Source organism: Equus quagga, chromosome 3 (genome assembly GCF_021613505.1).
Source record: "Equus quagga isolate Etosha38 chromosome 3, UCLA_HA_Equagga_1.0, whole genome shotgun sequence".
NCBI lineage: Eukaryota > Metazoa > Chordata > Mammalia > Perissodactyla > Equidae > Equus > Equus quagga.
The window spans coordinates 114,672,438-114,698,420 of NC_060269.1; the positions used below are offsets into that span (position 1 = coordinate 114,672,438).

The 25,983-nt window shown below is 43.4% G+C and overlaps 1 protein-coding gene across 1 annotated transcript in view; it reads left to right on the forward strand.

Moving 5' to 3' along the window:
- Positions 1-1,136: 1,136 nt before the first annotated feature.
- Positions 1,137-25,983, forward strand: part of LOC124236834 (E3 ubiquitin-protein ligase LNX-like) — an 83,097-nt gene continuing 58,250 nt past the window's right edge. Inside the window, exon 1 of the mRNA XM_046655773.1 lies at positions 1,137-1,413. The gene's annotated coding sequence lies outside the window, so the exon portion shown is untranslated. The remainder of the gene's footprint in view (positions 1,414-25,983) is intronic.

Genomic DNA, 25,983 nt, shown 5'->3' on the forward strand with positions numbered 1-25,983 from the left:
GGGAACTTGGTGTCATTCATCCCATGGCTTATTGATTAAAAGAAGCTTGTAACTGTCAGGCTCTTAAAGTCAAAAGGACAAACTCGCAATCAGGCCATGACCCAAAGCACACACAGGGCACTTCCTTATTGGTAAATCAGAATCACAGTGAAGAGCCAGGTGACAGCAGCCAGCCGCACCACCTGGGATCATAGAGAAGAGAGGGCACTGGGGCCATGTGTGTCCCACGTACAAGTTACATAAAGATAACACCGGCTCACAACTCCGGGGAGAGATGGCTTAACGAGTCGATGATCTGTGTTTCTGTTTAGAATTCTATTCCCAGAGCGGAGAGTTTGTTTAGGCAAGCTCTTCGGTCATCAGCAGAGCTGCCAATCCACAGACGTGCTTAAGCTGACTGGTGGGAAAAGCACACTTCCACTTTCTTCATCTGCAAAGTGGGAATGATAATTACAGTATTATGCTGAGAATAAATGAAATAATGCAGGTCAGGTAACAAGCACAGGACCTGTCAGGCAGTAAGCACTCAATACTTGTTAGCAAGGATCCTGCAGCTGCTGATGGTGATGTTGAAGACTAAGTAGAAGAAATCCTTAATTTAACAACAATCCTGTATCTTTAGAGTTAGAAGTCTTGACTAGTGTTGGCCATAAACTTGCTCATTCTTTTTGTCTACAAACGTTAGCTAATGTTCGGTCGTGAGAGACACTGCCTATGGAAAATCTTTGAAGGTTTTGGCAAGGCATTGGAACGAGTCAGGATGGCTTGATTTCTCTGATATAGATTTCAGTGCATGCTTCTTTGCATATTTAAAAATAAAAAAAATGCCCAGGATTCCAAGGCCCATCCAGGCAGTAGCCCCTGCCTGTTTAGGAACTGGTCCTAATATAATGATGTCTCAGGCCTAGTGATGACCTGAAGGAGCAGTGACCTTGTGTTTATTTCCTTGTTGATTTTCCTTCCCTGGCTCCAAGCTCATTTTCCCATTGCCTGCAGGAAAACAACATCCAGGGGTGCGGTAGGCCTGACTTGGCAGCCCGAAAGGTGAACAAAAGGATCCTGGCTTTGGCGAGAGCAGAAGGAAGTTCAGCGAGCCTCAGCCCCATCCCAACCAGAACAGATTTGTCACTGACGCTAATGAGTGGCTGCTCTGGGGGGTGGCGCTCCCTGGAAGCTCCACAGCGGCTGCTCTCAGGTTTTCAGGTCAGCTCAATGCAAAGCCTTCCAGAAGGGGCAGGGGGTGAGCTGATGAACTCCACGGCCGAGGGGTTTTCATGTATATCTGGAAGACGGGACACAGGAAAGAGCGAGAAAATTTTCCTCAGCTTCTACTGAGTCAGAAAAGCTCAGCTCCCAAACAGACTGTCCCCTGAGGCCTCACACAGCTGGGAACGGATCCACAATACAGCCAAGGTAAGAAGCCTGGTTCCTCCACCAGGTAGCATCTCATGCAATTTGAGAAAACTTTGCTCCGACTACCCCAGCCCAGCCTCCCACCCCCAACCCTAATACACACACACACACACACACACACACACACACACACACACCCAAGTTGTTGAGGAGAACCTAGAAGATAAAAATGTTTAATTACGTCTTTTTCAAAACACTCCAGAAAGGCCTCAGGACGTTTGCTGTCTTTATGTCCAATTTTTCTGCATGGAAACCTTCTTTTACTCTCAAAAATAAAACATTTTTAATTTTATTTTTTACTGGCCAAACAGGTCAGTAAAAATGGAAGCAATCCCACTAATGGTGACATTCTTCTTCCTCAGTATTCAAAACTCAGTCACACGTTTTGCTTCATTTCTACAGTAGGAATAGGCATTGCCATTGCAATTTTACCCACAGAGAGACAGGTCCTGAGAAATGGTGACTCGCCCAACAGCGTGTGGGTAGGTAGGTGAGTGACAGACAACACTTCTTGTCTCCAATTCTGCCTCTTTTCAGTAGAATGGTGAACCTTTCTAAACCAAATACCAGACTCCATTCTCAGCCACATACTCTCGCCAGTGATCTGATGAGAGGATGGGATTTTAGTAATTGGAACCCTCCTGGAAAATCTAGAAACAGATAGTCATGGTATCCAGGACAATATGCCAGCTTGTTATTTATCCTTTTTCACTTCCATCCCTGGACATTGAATCGAGTTCAACAAATGTTGATAAACTATGTCCCTGTGCCCAACAGTGGGTCATACGTAAGGGTATAGTACAAACTACATGCCCCAGGAGGGCAGAGTGGGCTGGAGGGCGGAGGTTGGATGTGAGCAGACTCTCCACAGGAGGTGAGCTTCGCTCTCGGGCTTAGCCGAAAGAGGGCACTTGGATTGAGGGAGAGTGTTTCAGATCAGCACAACTCCCCACCCGGGAATTCACTCCGTGAACGTTTATAGCAGACTGCGGCAACAGAGCAAGGAGTGAAGAGCACATTCTGGGAATTAGACCATCTGTGCTTGAATCCTGGTTCCACTACCTACTAGCTCCGTGTCCTGGGTCATTCAGTGAACTCCTGGGACCTCAGTTTTCTGATATGTATAATGGGAATCATGGTAATACCTACCTCATGGAGTTGTCTTAAGCTTTAAATGAGATAATGTATGTAAAGGCTCTGCTGGTACATCATAAGTACTCAACAAATACTGACTGTTATAATAACCATGTGCTTGGCTCCACGGGAGATATTGGGAATACAGATAAGAGAAGCCCTACCCTCACTTTGTTCAGAACATTGTGAGTTAGTTGTATGTAACTAATTATATTCAGTGTAGTAAGTGCTCAGGATCATGGAGGAAGGATCTGCTAAGTCTGTGAGATTTGGGGTGGGAATTCTGGGCAGCCCATTGGCGGAGGTGGGAAGAGGTTTCAAGCAGAGGCCCTGTGTGGAGGGAGGTCGTATAGGACGGTGAAAAGAGCTGCACAGATTTGATTTTGAATCCCGGCCTTATCCTCTACCAGATGTCCTAGTCTGCTAGGGGGTGCCATAACAAAGTACCACAGCCTACGTGGCTTAAACAACAGAAATTTATTTTCTCACGGTTCTGGCAGCTGGAAGTCCAAGATGGAGGTGTGGGCAGGCTTGGATTCTTCCAGGCCACTCCCCTTGGCTTGCAGATGGCCGCCTTCTTGCTGTGTCCTCATGTGGTCATTCCTCCATGTGTGCCCACCCCTGGTATCTCTCTGTGTCCAAATTTCTTCTTCTTATGAGGTCATCTGTCAGATTGGATTAGGCTGCACCACAATGGCCTCACTTTAACTTAATAACCACTTTAAAGACTCTATCTCCAAATCTGGTCCCATTCTGAGATACTGGAGGTCAGGCCTTCAACATATGAATTTGGGGGGAACACAATTCGACCCATAACAATGACCAAGTTACTAAACCTCTTTGAACCTCGGTTCCCTCATCTATAACATGGGGGACAATACCTACCAAGAACAACCATTGTGATAATTATAAAAAGAACACATAAAACCCCTATCCCAGTTTCTGGCCCACAGGAAGGGGCCTGACAGGCTGTGGTTGTTATTATTAGCATTTGGGCCAAGCCTCAAATGAGCATGGAGTCCCCTGAACAATCCACATTCCAGATAAACACAGAGAACTGGACCTCAGTTATCCCACGGACTTCTGCAAAGGACAAAGGAGCCCTCAGTGTTTCTACTTTTGGGTTCTGACAGATGAGCCCATCGTCGGATAAGTCAAATGTCTGGCATGATCAGCCCTACAGGTACCATCAGTTACCTCTTTCTAGTTATTCAGGCATCTGTCCATTCTTCACTAAATGAGTGGGATGAGAATACCCAGCTCCTACATCTCAGCAGAGAACCAACGTGCAGCAGGTACACGCTGACTCTGCTCCTGGGGCAGCCACTCCAAGTTTTGTCCACCGAAAGCAGCCTCTGGGCACCTGTGCCCTGGCAAGTCTGGAAAACATTGTAATTCCAACGTTAGATATTCATTACACACAGATCGAGATGTAGATATACATATTATTTTGAAAAATCTCAAACTTACAGAAAAGTTGCAGATACAGTATAGTGTGGAGAATTTTGCACTGCACTTTTCCTGAACCCTTTGAGAGTATGCCGCCAAAACAATGCCTCATCTTCTCCAAATACTTTAATGCACATTTTCTGTAAACAAGGACATTCTCCCATAGAACCACAAAATCAGGAAATTAATGTTGTACATGACCATTATCTAATCCTCAGACCCAGAAAGTCTTCATCAATTGTCATTTAAACCTCAAACCAATTCAAGTTTTTGCCAGCTGTCTCAGCAATATCCTTTATAGTAAAAGAATATTTCAGAATCAAGCATTGCATTTATTTGTCACATCTCCTTAGTCTGCTCCACTTTGGAACCATTGCTCAGTATTTCCTTCACTTTCATGACCTTGACACTTTTTAAAAATACTGGTTAATTATTCTGTAGAACATTCCTCAATTTGGGTTTGTCTGTGTTTCCTCATGCTTAGATTCAAGTTATACAACTTCGGCAAGAATATCACAGAAATGATGCTATGTTCTTCTCATTACATCCTATCAGGTGGCAGACAATTCTAAATTTCACTGAGATCACTTGACTAAAGTCATGGCTGCCAGGGTTCTCCTCTGGAAAGTTACTCTTTTTCCGTTTTTAATTAATAAGTGTTCTGTAGAGCCATATTTTGAAGTTATGTAAATATCTCGTTCCTAATCAAACTTTCAATGTTCCCTTTTCACGTGATCCCAACAAGATACTCCAGCCTTAAAGTCAGCTATTTCTCCAAGGAGCTCTAATTCCTTTTAGTGGAGAATTATTTAGAGTCCAAATCTGACTGCTAGGCGTCTGTATTGCTAATCGGAGTGTCATTGTTCTCAGAGTCTCTCAGTGGACAGAGCTAGGACCTGTGTATGTGAGTGTGTGTATCCATCTATATTCATTTCTATATTGATCTGTATGTATTGAAAACCATATTCACACCGGTATACACATCACATCTGATGCTCCATGACAGGCTGCTGCTCCACGGGGATACCTTCCTCTGCCCACCCAGACTGTGGCACTCGCACTGAGCAGCCCTTCGATGTGGCTAACCCCCTCACCCTATCTGGACCACCATGTTGCCTCCACCTGCCACATGAGTGACTACCTTACTTGGCTCCACACAATGGCTCTAAAGACTGAACTATTTAGGAAGAGAAGGGAAGGGAAAGAAGACATTCATTCAATTGTGACATTTTTGAGAAACTCAGAAGTTACTCCGTGACCCATGATATGCATTTGTGCACGTATGTGTGTTGTCACTCTTTGATTTGTGGGGAGCAGAGCAGTCTCCTCCATACATATAGGGCACGTGTCCCCAGCACCAGGCCCAAGGGACTGAGGTTCACACCATTGATTCTATTCCGTTCAATACTGCCCTAATCTATATGGACATGGGCTGCACACTGTCTGCTCAGGGTGCTAACAACATTTCCAAAAACTACTCTTTGGGCAATCACTGCTCCCTTTTCTACTCTAAATCCTAGTCTAGGCTCTCCCTCATTTATTTACTCAAAACCAGATACTAAGCACTTACTATGTACCAGGTACTTGGCTAGGTTGAGACACAGAGATTTAAAACCTTGGTCTCCAGCCTCAAGGGACTCTCAGTCCCCTGTGGGAAACTGACAAGAGTCAGACAGTTTCAATTTCGTATAGCAAAGTGCAGTGTTAGCCATCTCAACAGCCTCCCATGGGAGGGCACCTAACCCAGACAGGGCAGGCAGAGAGGAGATGCCTGAGGGGGTCCTGAATGGGCAGGGAGTAACAGGATAAGGAAGGGCTGGAAAGGGGGCAAAGGGATTGGTGTGTGGGAAGGGCCAGAGGCAAGGCGGGTGGGGGCTGAGGGGCAAGTGCAGGCTGGTGGAGGCAGGCCATGCATGCCAGGCCTATATGGCTGGATTTTAGACTTTAGGACAAGAGGCTCTGGAGCCAGACTTTCTGGGTTCAAATCCTGGCTTTGCCACTTAGCAGCTGTGTGATCTTAGGCAAGTTACTGCTCTGTCCCTACATTTCCTTGGCTGTAAAACTGGAGATTATGACAGTACTTACCTCATAAGATTGATAAAATAATTAAATTTGTTCTTTTGTATAGTGCACAGAAAAACGTATAACATATAGAAAGCATATCACAAATATTAGGTAGTATTACTATTTCCTAATAGGTGGATCAAAAAGGGATTAGGGCACTGGCAAAGCAGAGACACCAAAGAACATCATTAACTGAAAGAGAGAGAAATTTAAAAGAATAGATTTGGGCATTTCAACAGAAACTCTAATGTCATTATCTTGAGAAAAATCAGAACGTTGTGGCCCTTCCGTAAGCTTATTTTATGGCTTACCATTGCTTTTCTTTTGACATATTTTGGGGAATCGGAGACCACCATAATCTTTTCTTCATTTTGGCCTCTAAAGGTCCCAATGTTCCAGAAAAGACCATGCTACAGAAACCTCCTCTCTTCTACTGGTTTCCCATTCACTGAGATCTGTTACAAGTGGGCGTGGTACACACTCATTGAGTTCCCGGCCAATAGTAATAGCCATGATTGTTCTAACAAACCCAGCACCAACCAAGGCTACCCCAAAGCTGAAATGGAACATTCTGAAATTCAATTATCACTAAAGCAATTCTGCACCCTGACTATGGAAGTGGGGGGTGGAAGAGTGGAGAGTGGAGGCATTTTTGAAACCATCCTAAAAGTCTGTTTGCAATAGGAGTTGGCAGCCTTTCAGCAATAGCCTCCTAGCTCTCTGTCATTGGAGCTGTGAGGCATCCTCCTTTCCCTATAGTCCACATCCCCTGAGAGGCAGGGAAACCAAAAATGGAGCCTCAGAAATGTCGATGGTGCACCAAAATTAAAAACTTCTGGAGGATTCTGGGAAGACGGCAGCATAGGAAGACTCTGAACTTACCTCCTCCCACAGACACAACAAATCTACAACTACCTGTGGAACAATTACCTCTGAGAGATCTGGAAACTGGAAAAAAGAACCCCCACAAGAAGGGACAAGACTGACAGGGGTGGAAGGCAGAAATACACCTCTGCTGAGGGAAAAACCACATCCTAGCAATGGTGCTTCACGGCCGGGAGCAATCTTCAAAGTAGGAAGCTTTTCCCTGAGGAGCAGGGGCGTCCTGAGTGGGAGATCCATGCCACAGGAAGCATCCCAGCCTTTAGATTCAGCACAGCGTTGACAAGATTCCATAATACTTGCCTTTGCTGGCTTGGAAAACAAAGGGGGAATACCTGCAGAAAAACTACTGAACTTCAGAGACAGAAAAGCCTGCTCTTAAAGGGTCCATGCATAGATCCACTCATTCTGGAAACCAACACAAAAACACTAGAAAGAAGGTACGTAGTCTATTGGTAAAAGAGAATCACTTGCCAAGCTCTGAGTGCATCTCAGAGAGGCAGAAGGAAGCTGGGCCTACCTCCTCAGGGACTGAGACATTGGTGACAGCCATTATTGTGACCTAGAGCTGTCATGCTGATATGGATGCTGGCAGATGCCGTTGGATTTCTATACACTAACAATGAAATAGCAGAAAGAGAAATTAAGAATACAATCCCATTTACAATCACAACCAAATGAATAAAATACCTAGGAGTAAATTTAACCAAAGAAAATTGTACACTGAAAACTATAAAACTGTTCAAAAGATTGAAGACACAAAGAAATGGAAAGATATTCCATGCTCATGGATTGGAAAAATTAACACAGCTAAAATGTCCATACTTCCTCAAGCAATCTATGGATTCAGTGCAATCCCTATCAAAGTCCCAATGACATTTTTCATGGAAATAGAACAAAGAATCCTAAAATCTATGTGGAACAACAAAAGACCATGAATAGCCAAAGGAATCCTGAGTAAAAAGAACAAAGCTGGAGGTATCACACTCCCTGATTTGAAAATCTACTACAAAGCCATAGTCATCAAAACAGCATAGTACTGGCACAAAAACAGACACACAGATGAATAGAACAGAATTAAGAGCCCAGAAATAAACCCACACATCTACGGACAGCTAATTTTCAATACGGGAGCCAAGAACATACAAAGGAGAAAGGAAAGTCTCTTCAATAAATGGTGTTGGGAAAACTGGACTGCCTCATGTAAAAGAATGAAAGTAGACTATTATCTTACACCATACACAAAACTTAACTCAAAATGGATTAAAGACTTGAATGTAAGACCTAAAACCATAAAACTTTTTTTTTAGATTGGCCCTGAGCTAACATCTGTTGCCAATCATTTTTTTTCCCTCCTTCTCCCTAAAATCCTCCAGTACATAGTTGTATATTCTAGTTGTAGATCTTTCTAGTTCTGCTGTGTGGGACGCCGCCTCAGCATGGCCTGATGAGCAGTGCTAGGTCCATGCCCAGGATCCGAACCGGTGAAACCCTGGGCTGCCAAAGCGGAGCTCACGAACTTAACCACTCAGCCATGGGGCCAGCCCCCAAAACCGTAAAACTTCTAGAAGAAAATATAGACAGGATGCTCTTTGACGTCAGTCTTAGCAGTATCTTTTGAATACCATGTCTCACCAAGCAAGAGAAACAAAAGAAAAAATAAACAAATGGGACTGCATCAAACTAAAAAGCTTCTACACAGCTAAGGAAACCATCAACAGAAAGATAATCTAACAATTGGGAGACGATATTTGTAAATTATATATCTGATAAAGGGTTAATTTCCAAAATATATAAAGAACTCATACAATTCAACAACAACAAAAAAACAACCAACTTAATTAAAAAATGAGCAGGGGGGGCCGGCCCCGTGGCTGAGTGGTTAAGTTCACGTGTTCCGCTGCAGGCGGCCCAGTGTTTTGTCGGTTCGAATCCTGGGCGCAGACATGGCACTGCTCACCCAGCCACGCTGAGGCAGCGTCCCACATGCCACAACTAGAAGGACCCACAACTAAGAATATACAACTATGTACCGGGGGGCTTTGGGGAGAAAAAGGGGAAAAAAATGACCAGAGGATCTGAACAGACATTTTTCCAAAGAATATATACAGATGGCCCACAGCCACGTGGAAAGATGTTCAACATCACTAATATTAGGGAAATGCAAATCAAAACTACAATGAGATATCACCTCATGCCCGTCAGAACAGATATAACTAACAAGACAAGTAATAACAAGTGTTTGAGAGGATATGGAGAAAAGGGAACCCTCACACACCGCTGGTGGGAATGTAAACTGGTGCAGCCACTATGGAAAACACTATGGAGATTCCTCAAAAAATCAGGAATAGATCTACCATATGATCCAGCTATTCCACTGCTGGGTATTTATCCAAAGAACCTGAAAACGCTAATGCTAAAAGACATCTGCACCCCTATGTTCATTGCAGCATTATTCACAATAGCCAAGACTTGGAAACAACCTAAGTGCCCATCAATGGATGAATGATTGAAGAAAATGTGTGGTGTATACATACAAGGGAATACTAATCAGCTATTTAAAAAAAGATAAAATCTTGCCATTTGCAACAACATGGATGGACCTTTAGTGTATTATGCTAAGCGGAATCTTACAGTATTTGTCCTATAGTGACTGGCTTATTTTTTTCCTTAACAAGGTGGACCACTGACTCTGGGGAAAATGATTAGGAATACCATAGAAGAAAAAAGATCCTATAATTGATAGAAAACCCTATACACATCTCGGAGTTTCCTAGAAATGTTAGAGACATAAATTTCAATACTTAAATTTTACTTTAAAGCTCTTCTCTGGGAAGATAAATACATAGGAAAGCAAGTCTTGGTCAGACTTGGCCAAGCTCTCAAAGACTGGCTGAGATATTCCTTGCCAAATCACAAGGAACCTACAGCTGTACCAATGATACAAGAAGGTTGCCTCCTAAAACAAATACGATCACCATCATATTGAAGATACGAAAATGAAAGGGACACTGTGATATGTTTGGCCATTCAGTTGTGTGTGTATGCTACTAAAATATTTTAAGCTTATAGTTCTTGACTGGCGGCTGGTGAGCCAAAAGTGGTATGTGAGAGAATTTTAAGAGACATCACACTGATAGTCTCCTTCTGCACCGAAAGCTGGAGAAACGGGACAGCGTGAGGATGAATCCGAATTCGAGGTCACAGCCTGTGTCAGGGGAAGCATCTGCCTGACTGCTGGTTCTGGGTCAGCAAGAGAGGAAAGGGAGCAAAAAGGGCTTTTCCTCCCTCCTTCCTGAGTACCTGACCAGGAAGCCAGTTATCACTGCTGGCGCGGGGCCTGCCTTTCATAGCTTCCTCCACTTCCAAACTCGCAAGTTCACTTCACCTTCGTGGGGGCCTTAATTTACTCCTACGTAAATTTGGAACAGTAATGAAATGCTAGTGGGTGATGGTGCTTTATAAACCATAAAACAGACGTGTGTTTTTATGTATTTGTATACTACTTCATTCCACAAAGAAACTCTGGTGGCTATGACTGGAGATTAGAAAATAGAACAGTGGTCACACACTAGCATGGCCCATTTCTGGCAAGCAAAGTGTTTTTAATTTTTTACGTTAGCCACCAACATCTGAAAATCAGATTTCCTATAAAAATCCAAATTTCAAATTTTGTTAAAATATCAGAAAATATGGCCACACATTCACTCAGCCAATGTGAATTGGGTGAGAGTTCTGTGTTAGACACTGTGACAGACTATAATCAAATAAACAGACAAATAATTACAGAAAATGATAAATGCTATGAATGAATAAGACAGTTAGGGGATGGAGATTGACAAGGGGGTAAGGGGGCAATGCTATTTTAGTAGAGTAGCCAGGGAAGATCTCTCTGTTTGCCACAGTCCACACCACACTCTATCACCCCACTCACTTCAGTCATTTACTGCTGCCTGCTTGGCATTTGGAGGCATCTGATGTTGAGCTGTGTGATAAATTGATGGGAAATATAATCAAAAATTTAAATTAGGAACAGGGGAAATACAAATAAGAATAGGATGACAAGATTAGAGAGAATAAGAACCAAGTATGGACTCTGCAAGAGCCTTCATGACCATTCAGAAGACTTTTCTTGAGAGACTAGCATAAGCACTCAAGATGAAAACATGCCCACTGTCTTCTTTTTTTTCTAGTGTCCATAGATAAGAGATGAGGGCACATCTCATCTAAACTAAACTTGGTGAAGGGTGTCATATTAGAGGTCAAGATAATGCCATGCAGACTCCTTGTTCCTGCTGGTTTCAATTCAGAGTATTCAGACGATGGACAGAATGCCTGTCCCTCAAACTATCTTCTTTCTATGAAGCTATCATCTCTCAGCTGGTGAAACAGAAAGTAAAGAGTAGAATTAACAGTTCTTTGTGACATTCCTCAGTGACAGCCACTCTTATTATTAAAAGGCAATTTCTGTGGCCCTTGAACCTATTGATTTAAATAGATGAATCTCCTCCTCCTCTTTCTGGAAAGAGCCCAGTGGGCAAACACCAACGGTTGTGCACACTGACTTCTTAATGCTGAGAACAGCCCACCTGAAGGAAGTTAATTCCTGAGTCTATTCATTCACCCCCTGCGCCAGAAGACTCTGCCACACTCCTGGACTGGCTTCCAAAGGCTGGGAAATCTAGCCTGTCTTCTAGAATGTTCTTAGGGAGTTCTTCCATGGCTCCAGTGTCCAAAGCCTCATAAGAGGTCACTTGCCAAGGAGCCCAAAAGATTCTTAATTTGTGTTAGCTCCATTGTGTATCTCCGAGTGCAGAGCATATCTATGCTTTTAAATGTGCCTCCTGCCCCACCAGAAAACACACAGGCAGAAATGGAAGTTTAGCCCGATTTTCTATTCTTACTTTTTGGCCCAGATACCGCCTGGCTGAGTCCTTATCACCTGGATTATCTCTTGGCTCACTGGCAATTTTATGGGCTCACTCTACTGCCATTGGCAAGAATCAAGACGTTGTCTGAGGGTCAGGGCCAAAGCATTGCTTCTCCCTCACTTTTTTGAAAACCGAGAAGAGTATTTTGACTGTGCTTGTTGTAATCCTTCCCGAGACTTCCTCCACTCCATTACCACACCTCTTGGTTACTCTGACTAAATATCCCCTTTGAGCCAACCTCACAGAACTGGTTCTCTGGGTTTGCAACAATGACCTTCTAGAAACACACTGAGCTCACTCTGGCATGAGCTTCACAGTCTCTGCTTAGCACCTGCCAACAAGGCCCTTACAGTGCCGAAGCAAGCTACCCTGCTTGAGATGTTATCCAAGGCACTTGATGGGGAATCCCCCTTCGTCCAGGAATGGAACAGCCCAAGAGTTCCCGAGGATTTGCCACAAAAGTCCAAGCTGTGCTGAGTTTCCTGACAAACTTCATTGTGCAAATGTCTTTCCATGGACCATAAGCGAACATGTAAGCATATATCGACGCACATGCATAAATACCTCAATATACAATACATTGTTTTAACTTAAAATCACTTTTCATTCATTTCTTTTATCACTAAAGTGAAGTACAAAACACAGCGAATTCAACATACCCATCAGTTTTTGTTACTGAAGGGCTAGGGTTATCACTAAGACTTTTCAAGTAAATGTTTTTGTAGACTAATAAAAATTTGTCACCAATGGGCACTGAGTGGCTAGGAAACACACCTGGCCAGGTGTTTTGTTTCAGCAGGTGCTCAGTTCATGGAATAATAACAATCACAGTCACTTAGTAAGTTCTTCTCATGAGCCAGACACTGTCAAACTTTTTACATGGCTTGGCTTATCTTGTTTAAGTCTCATAATTCTGAAAAGTACCATGGTTAGTTCCATGTTTCAGGTGGAGAAATTTAGGTTTAAAGAGATTAAGTAACTTACCCAAAGTCACCAAGCAGCAGGACTGGGTGGGAAACCAGGTCTGTTACACTCCAAAGCTCTTCACAGGAGGGAGGAGGGAGGGGAGAGAAAGGTAAAGTGAGGGGATGAGCGGTCTTGGGTAGCCTGTTCTTCACATCCCCTCAAGCTTGCTGACCAACTCTGCATCCATACTGTGGTGCTTGTCTGCTTAATGAACAAAGAACCACTTTTTTCAAATCTCCATTGGTCATATTCCCCATCCATTCAGGTTGACACCTGATTAAATCATGATCAAGTTTTCTCAACTTCACTGACACTGGCATTTGGGGCTGGATAATTCTTGGTTGTGGGAGCTGTCTTATACCTTGTGGGATATTTAGCAGCATCCCTGGCCTCTACCCAGTGGATGCCATGAACAAACCCCCAAGTTGTGACAATCAAAAACGTATCCAGACAATGCCAAATGTCCCCTGGAGGGCAAAACCACCCCATGTGGAGAACCACTGCACTAGATACAGCCAGAAGCGAAGGGAGATTAAGGTTCCACAGAGGTAATGGTAAAAGTCCCCAGAGAGTGGGAGCTTCTGTGGGCATGGCTGGGAGGGCGCCGGGAATTCTTCAAGTGCAGCGGCCCCTCTCACAGCACAGTATCATCCTGACCTCAAACTAAGCGGAAAAGGCCAAGGCTCTAACCAGCCCAAAGGAAGCCTCAGGTCCCAGGGGCTTGCAGGTGGGTGGAGCAAGCGATCCCTTTAAAAGGCCCTAAGGGCTATGATTGGCCTTCCCAGTGTCACCACTCTGGCAGGAAATTTGCATTTATCTGGGAAATTGTTTTTTCTTCCATAGCCATTTCTATAGCTTTCATTTGACCCCGAGCATAAATGGTTAAAAAGTAACCATGCTAGATACGACTTTAGGGGTAAATGGGGTATGTGAGATGTGCCCCAAGCTGGTGCTGGCCTCTCATGGCCTATCATAAGATGGCCAATGGCCAGGAGAGCCCTTTGGTCCAGGCCCCACATTGGGTCTCAAGTTTAAGATCTTGACATCATCTCCAAAGTTAGATACATGCTGAAATTTTGCATACGTTCAAAAGCACTAATTTGTTCAGTATATACATTTAAAATATATCACACTTTTCATATGCTTATTTTTGGAATTTCTTCCATTTTTAATATCCCAAGAGCCTCAAAAAGTGGAAGTGGCCTAGGCCTGCCTTAACTCTGGCATGGCCTGCTTTCATCATTATGAGGTAGAATAAGGCACATATGGAGTGTGATCTCCAGGGGCTCAAGGTCCTGGGCCCGCGAATTGTTTCCCACACACTCAGATTAGTGCTGAAAATTCCACAGAAACTTTCTATGCAATGTCTTACATTCCAGGATAATTCTTTAAATAAAAAATATCCCCCGGAGAATGTATAATAACCTCTCAAGACTCAATCCCGAGGAAACAGACAAGCCAATTTAAGAAATGGCAGAAGATCTGAACAGTCACTTTGCCAAAAGAAGATACACAGATAACAAGTAAACCCATGGAAAAGATGCTCTACATCATTAGTCATGAGGGAAAAGCCAATTAAAATCAGAATGAGATACCACTACATCCTGATTGGAATGTCTAAACCTAAAAAGACCGACCACATCAAATGTTGGTGAGGATATGGAGGAACCAGAACTGCTGGTGGGAAAATAAAATGGCACAATCACTTTGGAAAACAGTTTGGCAGTTTTTTAAAAAGTTAAATGTACACCTGCTATATGATCCAACCATTGCGCTCCTAAGTATTTTCCCAAGAGAAAAGAAAGCTTATATCCATGCAAAGACTTAAATACATATATTCATAGGAGCCTTATTTAATAGTCCCAAACTAGAAACTACCCAAATGCCCATTAACAGGTGAATGACTAGACAGACTATGATACATCTATACAATGGAATACTACTCAGCCGTAAAAAGGAATGAACTACTGATGCACACAATATGAATGCATCTCAAAATTATTCTGTGTGGAAAAAACCAGACAGAAAAGAATACATAGTATCTGATTCCATTTACATAGAATTCTAGAAAATGTAACTACAGATATAGAAAGTAGATCAATGGTTGCCTGAGGATGTAGTGGTGAAGGGAGGAGCCAGACGGAGAGATTACAAAGGGGCTAAGAAAATTTTGGGGCGTGATATATACGTTCATTATCTCGATTGTGGTGACGATTTCCTGGGCAGATTGGGATGCCCAAATCGATCAGATGGTACACATTAAATTTGTGCATTATGACGGAGCTCTGGAGCTAAGGGTGCTGTGAAGGAGACACAGCTGTGCTGTGAAGAGGCACCGTCCTTAATCAAATGCACTTGGGTGATTTCTCCATTTCCCTCTTCTGGGGCTCAACACAGAAGTTGTAGCCATCGCTCTTCAGTACTGCCTGGATAGTGTTACTAGAGTGAAGTGTGAGGAACTCATAAAAAATGCAGCAGCTTATGGGTGGGTGAAAGCCTGCTGTGGCACCCTCTCACACTCCCTGAAGGGCACCTTTCATCTGGGTAAGTCCTCTTGGAGCCAGAAGAGATTAGACCAAAATACATTGGATATACTTACACAGCTAAAATTCCCTCCTTCTTAGAGAGTAAAGAGAGTGCCTCCCCCCAGAACCGAGAAAGTGGCCCAGCAGCTTGGATCTCCTCCAGCATATTCAGGCCAAAAAACGGTGCAGTGTCCCAGTGTTCATTGAGGAAACCAAATGCGCACACACAGCAGCACCCAGGCGAGCCGCCTCCGAGGCCGGGTCTGCAGGTGCAAGCTCCAATTAGAGCAGCCGGCTTCCAATACCTTTTCATCCGGAACAACGGCTGGGACTCAGCCCCCGCCAGGGACTGAGGAAAACCCCGGAAGGACTGCCGACCAGCCCAGGGAAAACAAAGACCGTCCAAATAAAAGCAGATCCTGTGAGTCGAACCTGAAACCCTAGCTTTGTTGTCAAAACCTCTTGTGAGAATCAGCCACTGCACAATTTTGTGGAAAATCAGTCACTGGCGACAAGGAAACAAACTGCTTTCTCAGACCCTCTGCTTCTTCCCTAAGTTATGGGGGGCGGAGGGGCGTTTTCTTGTACAAACCAGCGAGACGCAGCATTTCTGCAATGGCACAGTCTCGTTGGTTGTTTCCTCCACTGCCAACAGTTCCCCCTAAACTGTGTTTTTCAGGGTTACAGATGCAGGTGGTCTCTCTGTAAACTGGTGCTTCTTTATCATTAATATCACATCAAGGCTTAAAAAAATCACTTGTGGCCTTTATTTTTAGCAAAGAATGTGTTTGACGTGCTTGCCAATGCTCTGTCTTCAGCAGAAAAACACTATAGACTCATTTTCTCCCCTCCTCCTACTCCTCTCTCCCCTCATGTTTCTTTCATTGACTTCTTAAAGAGAAGGCTAGAAAGGTGGAGAAGCTGATACAGAGCTTTAAGTTTCCTCTATAATCAAGCCAGCTTGCTCCACAGAAGTGCTTCAGGGGAAGACGGATTTCTCTGCAGACAAGTCACCTCCTGATGGGCTCTCAGGGCTGCTGGGCCACCACCCCCCTCAGTTAGGAGCTGCTTCCTCCCCTTCCTGACAGTCTTTCTTGTTTTTAATATCTAAATCTCCAAACAAGTGCCAACAATTAGAAAGGTTAACAAAAGAATGTTAAAAACCTATATTCCCACCACCACTGTCATACTGTTGTTCTGTTTCCCTCCAGATCTTGTCATTGGACATACTTTTTTGTCTACTCAATATGTGTGTGTGTGCACGTGTGTATAACTCCTGATTATTCTTCTGACTTGTCCACTGGGTTTGCAGTCACAAGATATGAATGGCTGGTAAGTTAGTCACAGAAAAAACAGTCCTTTTGACACTTTAACATCCCAAAACAGTCAATTCTTCTTAGTGAATACTAACTGTTCCTAGAGGAAATACAGAGTTAGGGTCCTGTGAGCCTCTGATGAAACAACGGTTTCATCCATCGATCAACACACAACCTCGTTTTATGTGTGTTCTGCACAGACACCTTATTTAGCAGATCTCATTTACTCATTAACGATGAATTCATGGTCAGCAGCACTATGACTTGCGCCTGAATAAAGCTTATCTAACACGCCTATTTCTCTGTAAGGCACATCACAGCCTTCTTGCACATAGGAACACTAGACAGCACATCAGAACTACGTTTGGGGCCATTTTAAACTGAAATCATCAACAAAAGCACAAAGATGCAAAAAAATATGTGGCACTAGATAGACCACGAAAAGGACGCTTGTTTACAGTATGAGACCTGAAATGAGAAGGCATTCGCCTTGTTTGACCTCAGCTGGGAAGTCATGCATGAGGCAACTCAAATTTCTTGCTGCTCTGCACATGTCTGCAAATGACCATGAAAGTGCCATGAGTATTGATTTGGGGGTTACAAATAAATTTTAGCGATGAGGCAAATTTGAAAATATGAGATCCATGAATAATGAGGATCAACTGTACCTATATTGTATGAATGCAGTATATTGAGAAGACCAGAGATGGGTCTCCATCCATATTTCCCTTTGAAAATAATTTGTTGTTTCTCGCTAAAAATGCTGCCAAGATGACTGCTACCTATCATGATAAACCACTTCCTTCTAAGGTGGTGGTTTCAGGAATAGCTGGTGGGAGGCTTCTATCTTGCTTCCAAGATCATCTTCAGAGTCATAGGTCTGTTTGAGTGGAGTCCATTTGAGTTGAAGTCAGAAGGTCTGAATTTGAGTGGTGTTTCAGGCTTCAGTCTCTATTAGCAGCCTGACCTTGAACAAGGCATACATTGCCTCATCTGCAGAAGGGGAAGTCCATAGTTCGTCAATCCTTAGACACTCATTGTTTCACATTTTAACATATCTGAAACTGTGGGGGGTTTTGTTGTTGGTTTGTTTTATAACTGATGATGTGTCATGGTTTAACTCTCAGCATTCTATTATCTTTCTGGATGGCACATAAAATAGGGATAGATATTCCACCCTTTTGGCATCTTAGAAGCAATGAAATACAGTAAAAATGATACCCCTGCTTGTGGTTCTGTGAGGATCAATCAATACTACAACCTCACAGGGTTGTAGTAAAAAAGGAAACACCATGTGAAAAGATATGGAGAGTGCAAAGAACTTGCAAGTTAAGAAATTATTATTATTACCATGAGTAGTTTCTTGTTCCTGGAATAGATCAATCTTTTACTTTTGAAGTTCCTCGGGAAATTTCATAAAAGTTGCGCCATGACCCCCTACGACTGATTATATTTTTTTATGCCATCGTTGGTACAACAGATTAGTCTAGTGGGTCATAAATTTTTCTGTCATTGGAACTAGAGTCTAAAAAGAGTTTCAGAACTACTGCTTTGAGGAAAGCAAAGCACAAGTTTCTTGGGGGCCAGAGCAGAGCTTTCTCCAAGCTCATGATATTGCAACCGTGAGGTTGCATGATCGATTATTGGGATTCTCTTATTTGTATTATGGGATTCTTTGCCAGTGCAAATTGGGTTTCTTCTCATAAAACTGTTTTTGCATCTGTTCTGTCCTCTCAGTAGTAAAAGGAAAGTGAAACAGTTGAGGCAATAATTCAGTCCCAAATTATCAATATAATCCAGGATCCTTCTGTCCAGGTCATCCAGATCCTCCCCTCGATTGCCCTTTTTTGCTTGGAGGGAGGTTACCTCGACTCTACATACAAGAGAAAGCTTATAACACCTTCACTCCAAACAAATGTTTTAAACTACAGACCTTGACCATGTTTCCTTGTCTGTGTAGTGGTTTGTTCCTTCATGTGAAGAGACAATATAAATTCAGGAAATTTCTCTGCAGTCTAAATATGAGAGGGCCAGCCCAGTGGCATAGTGGTTAAGTTCATGCGCTCCACTTCAGCGGTCTGGGGGTGGCAGGTTTGGATCCTGGGTGCAGACCTAGCACCGCTTGTCAAGCCATGCTGTGACAGCATCCCAATAAAATAGAGGAAGATTGGCATAGATGTTAGCTCAGCCATAGTCCTCTTCAAGCAAAAAGAGGAAGACTGGCAACAGATGTTAGCTCAGGGCCAATCTTCCTCACCAAAAATAAATAAATAAATAAACAAATAAATAAATATGGACATATGATGGGATCAGCTAATTGGGTGTGTAGGGCTGAATGCCTGCTGAGGCTTTGCTCCCTGGTAGCAAAACCTGGAGGTTGCTTTATCTGCTGTCCTATTGCCAAATTACCATCAAAGTAAGTGAATAAATGGTGGGGCGTAGAAAATCAGGATTCATCAGGCTGCTTCTATGTGCCATTTTGTTAAGTGCTTGTGCATAACTGGTTTAATACACCTAAATATGGGCATTATCATCTCCATTTTGCTATTATCAAAACCTGACACTCAAAGGTGAAATGATTTGTTTAATGTCACAGGAGAAAGGAACAGAATGGCCTTAACACCCAAGTCCTGTCTGAAAGCCCTGATCTTTCTACTCTAAGGGGCAAGAACTAACCAGGGTCCTGTAGGTGCTGTTACAATCGCTCTGCCTTCCACTTGTCCTATGATCTTCTCTGAGCGGAATTTCAAACCTGGCTATTTTATTCACATTGTTGTCTTCTTACCACAGTGACATGCATAAGCAGGTGCTTGCTAATTTTTTTGAGACAATTAAGTTTTGTTTTCCCTCAAGCCAGGCAAGGATACATCCCTTTCGCTCCACCACTCCTCCTCCCCTTACAAAAAAAAAAAAAAGGAAAGGAAAGAAAGAAAAAGTAATAGATGTGCAATCTCAATGAGATTCTTCTTGGATTTCTGTTCTGAATAGCAGGTATTGTCCTCAGTGGTTAATACTTTGGGAGTGCTGGTCAATAAAGTGCTGGTCAATAAAGATCAGTATCTCCTTTTCGTATGTGTAGCACTAGAACACAGAGATTTTAATTGACCTGCCCGAGGTCACACAGGAATTAGCAGTGGAGCCTGAGTGGAGCCCAGTGCTCTTAATTCCCCTTCATTGGCCTTATTAGCCCAGACTGCTGTTTTATGCACACTTAGTAAATATTTATGGCTTTAAATATCTTCCCAGCCACAGTTAGGACAAGAAGTACTTTATATATATGTGCATGTAAAACAGATGTGAGAAACATAAACTCAAATTAAATGAACACAATACTCCTGATGGTAAAAGTACTAGACTAAAACCTGGGAGACCCGAGATTGAAGACTCCTATTTTGTCCTTTTCAACCTCTTGGTTGTTCTTCAACGTTCTGAGCCGAGAGTACAACCCTTGACTAAAAGGCCTAAAGTCTGTGGCCTCTCGGAAGGGCACTGATGAGAAAGGATGAGGAAGATGTCCACTGTGTGGCACCTCTCCCAAGCTCACGATGCTTTCAAACATCCTATGTCAGAAAAAGTAGTAAAAGTCCGTCGTAAGATGGCTTGTTTTTAATGCGTTGGATAGAATTTGATCAAATCATGCCCCTATTTTCCAAAAGATGTGTTTTACCTTAAATCATATATAACTCACACCAAGATATTAGTTCTAGTTTCCTTCAGAATAATATTGAAATAATTGTAATATATTAACACTGAATGAACTCATTCTATTCTAATCACACATATTCTTTAATATAAGATACTTGAGGAAGGAAAGCATCTATCTAAATGGAAATTTATATTTTTTAAATTAGTCTTTTAAATGTTGTGGTGAATTATGTGACATAACCCCAATTCATACTAAGTAAAGAAAAAGGGAGATTTTGCTGGCTCTCATAATTAGGAAATCCAAAGAAGGGATCCAGCTCAAATAATATCAGGGTTCTCTTTCTCTCTCTGCATCTGGCCTCTGCACTTTCCTGCTTCATAGAGTATTGGTAGCATTCTCTCTGCCTCTACCCATGTGACAGGAAAGATGGAGGACAGGCCTCATCCCAGCTACTTGTTTTCAAAAAGGCAGAGGGTGCTACTCTTCTCCCTCCTGCTCCAAAGTGCTGGGGAAGGATCTGATTGACTTGATGAATCTGCCACCCATTGGACCAATCCCTGTGACCAGAGAGAAGTGGACTGTGGTCAGCAGAGGCTGGGTCATGTGAGTGAGTTGATTGCCCAATGACACCCATGATTGCAGCCCCACTAGGACCAGGGAGTAGAGAAGAAGCTCCCAGGGTAAAAGGAGTACCAATGCAGAAGAAAGACAGAAAGATGGGCTGGGCAGACAAGAAAGTGTTAATTAGCTCAGACGGTTGCACTGGGCTTATGATAATAATAATTGTTATAAAAATCCGGTCGAGCAGCTGATATCTGGTGCTCAAGGCTAATGTGTGACTTTCAGATTTCCCACCATCTTCGATATGGGATCTTATCATGACAGACATGGTTTACATGCCCTAGTGAGTTGATGTGCAGTGGTTTCATAGTGTTATTAACAAGAATAAGTAACAAAATACGTTGTTCTCAGTCAGTTTCTGCACAGAGTTCCAGTGCTTCCCAAATAATATTTTATAAATTTTAGGATGTCCCTTGTGAGGTAGTTGGCACATATTTTGCTGTAAAGCCTTTCTGGTGGTGGAGAAACTGGGCCCTAAGGAGGTTATGCAATCTCCCCAAAGTCCCGCAACCAGTTTGTGGCCGGGCCAGTAAATTCTTGTCTCATGTCCCGAGTATGGGGCTCAGCTCCCTTCTGCTCCACCATTTGGCCCAGATGCAGAAGATTGATGTTGATGAGGGTTCTTATGTCAAGCACTAGTGTGATTGGTTTTTAATGGCCTTTATTTTCATCTTACAAGGAAAATAGCATATCCTGCCCTGGCTAAACACTATTTCAGGAAAAGCCACAAACCAGCCCCCTGGGCCCTGTTTACAAAAATGAACCCAACCTAACTCTGCTGAGCTGGCAAAAGCTGATAACCTCACTCCAACTTTCCTGGCCGTGGCCCCGAGAACAAGGTCTGTATTTCTGGGTATTGCCGTGTATCTCTCTTAGTTTATCATGGCCGGGGGAAGTGGAAAGCACTACCAAAAAAATGAGGTGCAGAAACCCTGAGAAAAGGAGATGGTAAGAAGAAAATACAGAAGAAAAGAAAGAGAAAGAGAATGGGGAGACTAAGAAAATCGTAGGGTATGAGGGACCCAAGAGAACAGAGGAAAACTAAGTTTGGAGAGAGGTGGTGTGAAAGTTCCAGGAGGCAAGGGAAGCTGACATTACTGAGTCCCTACTATGCGCCATTGACTTTCACATCCATTTTCTTGTTGCATTTAATGCCATCATCATGACATCCTTGTAAGGGATGTATGGCCATCCCACATTGTATAGAGAAGGAAATATTGTATAGAGAAGATCATAGAGTCCAGGGAGCTTGATGGACTCATGCAGCTAAGAAGTAATGAAGTTGGGGCTGATCCCAGACATAGCTGACTCCCAAGTTCATATTCTTTCTGCCCCACCCTCGTTATCACCCACATGCTATCTAATCACTACTTGTCTTGGGACAGCCTACCTAGAAGCAGAGCATGAGACAAGGATTTCTTGAGGAAGTGTTCTCAGAAGAGGACTGGGGGAAGCAGGAGAGGGCAGGGGAAAATTCTCAACAAGGATATAGCTTCAATTACTCTAGCTTTAGCCTGATCAACAGAGAACATGAATTGCCCTTCAGAACTCATCTCGTTTTGAGGCAAGGGAGTCAGATTTTGGCACCCCTGCCAGTCAGTCACGGTTTGTGGGCCATCTCTCTTAGCCAGGGTGGAGAAGGATGTGTGGGGGGTGTAACATCTCAGGGGAGTGGCTGTTTAGCAGAAGGCGGGTCTCTGGAGAAGGAGGCACATGAAAGTCATTAGCAGCCATGCTCACAGCAGTTAGAGGATAGATGTACCAGCCCAGGAAAGGCAATCTGTGCCAGGCAGCAGCATCTTCTCTGCACTCTACTACCAGTCTCTTACTGTGCAAGGGAAGGGAGAAGGGGAACCCAGAAGAGAAAGAACAGCTCCAGCAGTGGTCACTGAAGACCCCACTCTGAGTGCCGATGTCAGTTCCAAAGGCCTGGCCACGGCAGCAGCCAATCTGCAGGTAGCAGGCCTCACGCTGGGGCAGTTCCTGTGATAATGGGGGCCTAGCTCTGCCCCCAAACCACACTGCTCCCCTCAGTGGCCCACCTGCCTCCCATCTAAGTCAATATTAAATGGATTAGAAGAGTCAGATGACCCAGGATCTTCAGCTTCACCACATTCATATATTTATCACCAACTCTTTCTCCGGTCTCTCTTTTTCACTTTTCCCAGCAGACTTTATTTCAAAATTTCAAACATGTGGTAACTATGGAATCTCACTAAGGCAAAGATTCTCCGGGACTTCATTAAAAAAAGAAAAAAAACACACCAATGCCCAGGCGATCTCCGTCTCCAGGGAGATCCTGAATTGATTAACCTGGGATTTTTTTTAAGTTCTTGGGTGATTCTATTTGCATCCAGGATTGAGAATCACCATGCCAGTCATTCCTCAGTCACTTTGGGCCTATACCTTAGAATCACCTAGAGCATTTTAAAAAGTATCCATGCTCAGGTCCCCTTTGTCAGAAATTCTGATTTGATTGGTCTTAAGTGGGGGTCTGACATCAGAGTTTTTTAAAGCTCCCCTGATGCTTTTAATGTGCAGCCAAGGTGGAGAATGCCTGGCTTGGGGATTTTTAACATTGTGCCATGGGGAAGCATGTCAGGATAGGAAGATTCAGAACCGTGCTGGGATCAAAGTCCTCGTGAGAGGAAAAGAGGCCTCTGTGGACAGTAGCAGCAGAGGTGAAAAAAGAGACTCTCACTATTAATTTGACAATGAACAGCCAGTTTGATTGCATTTCCTATCATTCGTAAAGTAGAACTAAATTTTTCAGGTATCTTTTTGTTTCTTCAGGTTCTTCCTTAGCAGATCTCTCTTGGAGGCCCATAAGGAGGCTCCTCCCAAAAATGGTGCGTGGAAAAGGAGATTATTCTACCTGAGTTTAAACCCAGAATTAATTGACCTAGTCAAGACAGTTCAGGCAGTATCCCACCCGCTCCTCATCCTTCACCCCTATCGGGTGCACAGGCCTCATGAAGACCAGCCACTGGGTTCTGAAATTGTTTCCAAGTAGCTGCATTCCTCATATTCATGAGTCTCTGCCTTCCTTCCCCACCCATCTCACACACACACACACACACCTCTCCATGTTGACCCAATCCATAGGACTGCACTTCTAGCCCAGTGGGCTTTCCTGCAAAGTTCTTGCAATTCCCCTTGTTGACTCCCCTGCTTGCCCAGACTGGCCTCTGCAGCCAGGTGGGCCCTGACCCACCCTGATAGATGATTCTTGTACCCTGTCCTGACTCCTCATTCCAAGTTCTAAAAACGGGTAAGTCGACTCTTGGTGTTCCTCGTACTTATGTTCTATAAAGTCACTGCAAACTTTGAATTAGTGAATACTGAACCATTGCTCCTGGGGGAAATACAGAGTTCGCTTCCTGCAAGCTTCTGGACACGTTATCAGCAGCCAATCAATATAAAATCTTGTTTCATGTGTGTTTCTGTTTACAGACATCTTATTTAATATACATTTTTGATTCATTAACATTGAACTCACAGCCAACAGCACTGAACATGCCTGGACAAAGTTTCTCTGACACACTTAAGTTGTCTGTAAGGCACATCACAATCTTTTGTACTTGGGAACACTAGATAGCACTTCAGCACAATGCTTCAGGGCCGTTCTAAGCAGTTAAGTCACCCCCCCAAAAAGCACAAAAATACAAGAAAAATGTGGCCCTAAATAGACCATGAAAAAGACCCTTGTTTACAGTATGAGAGCTGAAAAAAGAAGGCAGATGTATCTGACCGTGTGCACGAATGATTGTGAAAGTGCCGTGAGTATTGATTTGGGGGTTACAAATAAATTTAGCACAACTATGGAATCCACAAAATAATGAGGATCAACTGCATAAGCATTCACTTCCGAGTGACAAGTTGTTTTAATGCCTTGCTATTACTTTAAGAGCATCTGTTTCAAGCAAAAGCTCCTGAAATACAGCACAGCTCAGGCAAAGAGAAAACTCGTACCCTTCTTTTTTTAAAAAAAACCAAAAAACTGTTCTTATGGGAAAATACTGGTATTTCCAAAGATGATTGAATTTTTTTTCTGGAACAATAAAAAATAATAGAAAAATTTACTACAGGTACTTTGTGTAGATTTTGACTTTTCAATGGAATGGTAGCTTGGAGGAATGAGAAAAATAGGCTTCTTTGTGGTCTTTAATTGTGGATACACAGAGAGGATCTTTTTTTTCTTTTTTTGATATAGTATTATCCATTTTAAAAATCAAACCAAGGTGTGCCTGTAATGTAAACAAAACAGAGGGCTCTCTCTGAGCCAGGAGTGTTGGCTTCACTGTTGTCCACATGCGACCTGCTGGAAAGAGGTGCAGACTAACCACTACCACCCTGGTCACCACAAAGATTGAGCAAACATGGAGAGTGGCTGTCCTTTTTCCCACCTCCCAGGTCTGAGCCTGCCCCTCGCCTCTGGTCCAGCTCTGTTGCTGCATCCATGGGCAAAAGACTTTGCTGCTCGTTCAGAGCAGCCTTGGGCAGGGCTGTGGCCTGTGTGCAGATGAGCCATTTGGAAGGCAGATCTCATCTTTTACAAGATGCTTTCTTTCCAGGTCTTGGAGTAAAGCCATGCTTTGGCTCTGCCTGGGATGTTTTTGAAAGAATGGGCCAAGGCAAGGGCAGAAAGAGCCAGAGTGAGCTCTTAGCTTTCAGTGCTCTTTGCTAGAGTCCATGTGAACTTGGTCTGTCTCTTGGTGATGAAGACCTTGCAACCATTATTCTAGCTTCTGCTAAGGGCAGCTTCCAGTGCTGCTTCCAGTTTGTGAGCACACTGAGGGATGGCTGGAGACAGGGAGGAGGGGGTTTTAGCCACCCCCCCCATCTCAAGAAGCCCCCCAGTCAGCCCACACAAACCTTCTAGACCCGTGTGCTTGCCGTGTGGACACAGCTTCAACAAAAGTCTTCTCCTTGCCCCCGTCCTTCTGACAGAATGGCCGCCTCCATGCTTTGCCTAATAGAAATCCTGGAGACGATTCTGTTTTTAGTTAATTTAATTTTCACTCTCACTTGGAAAC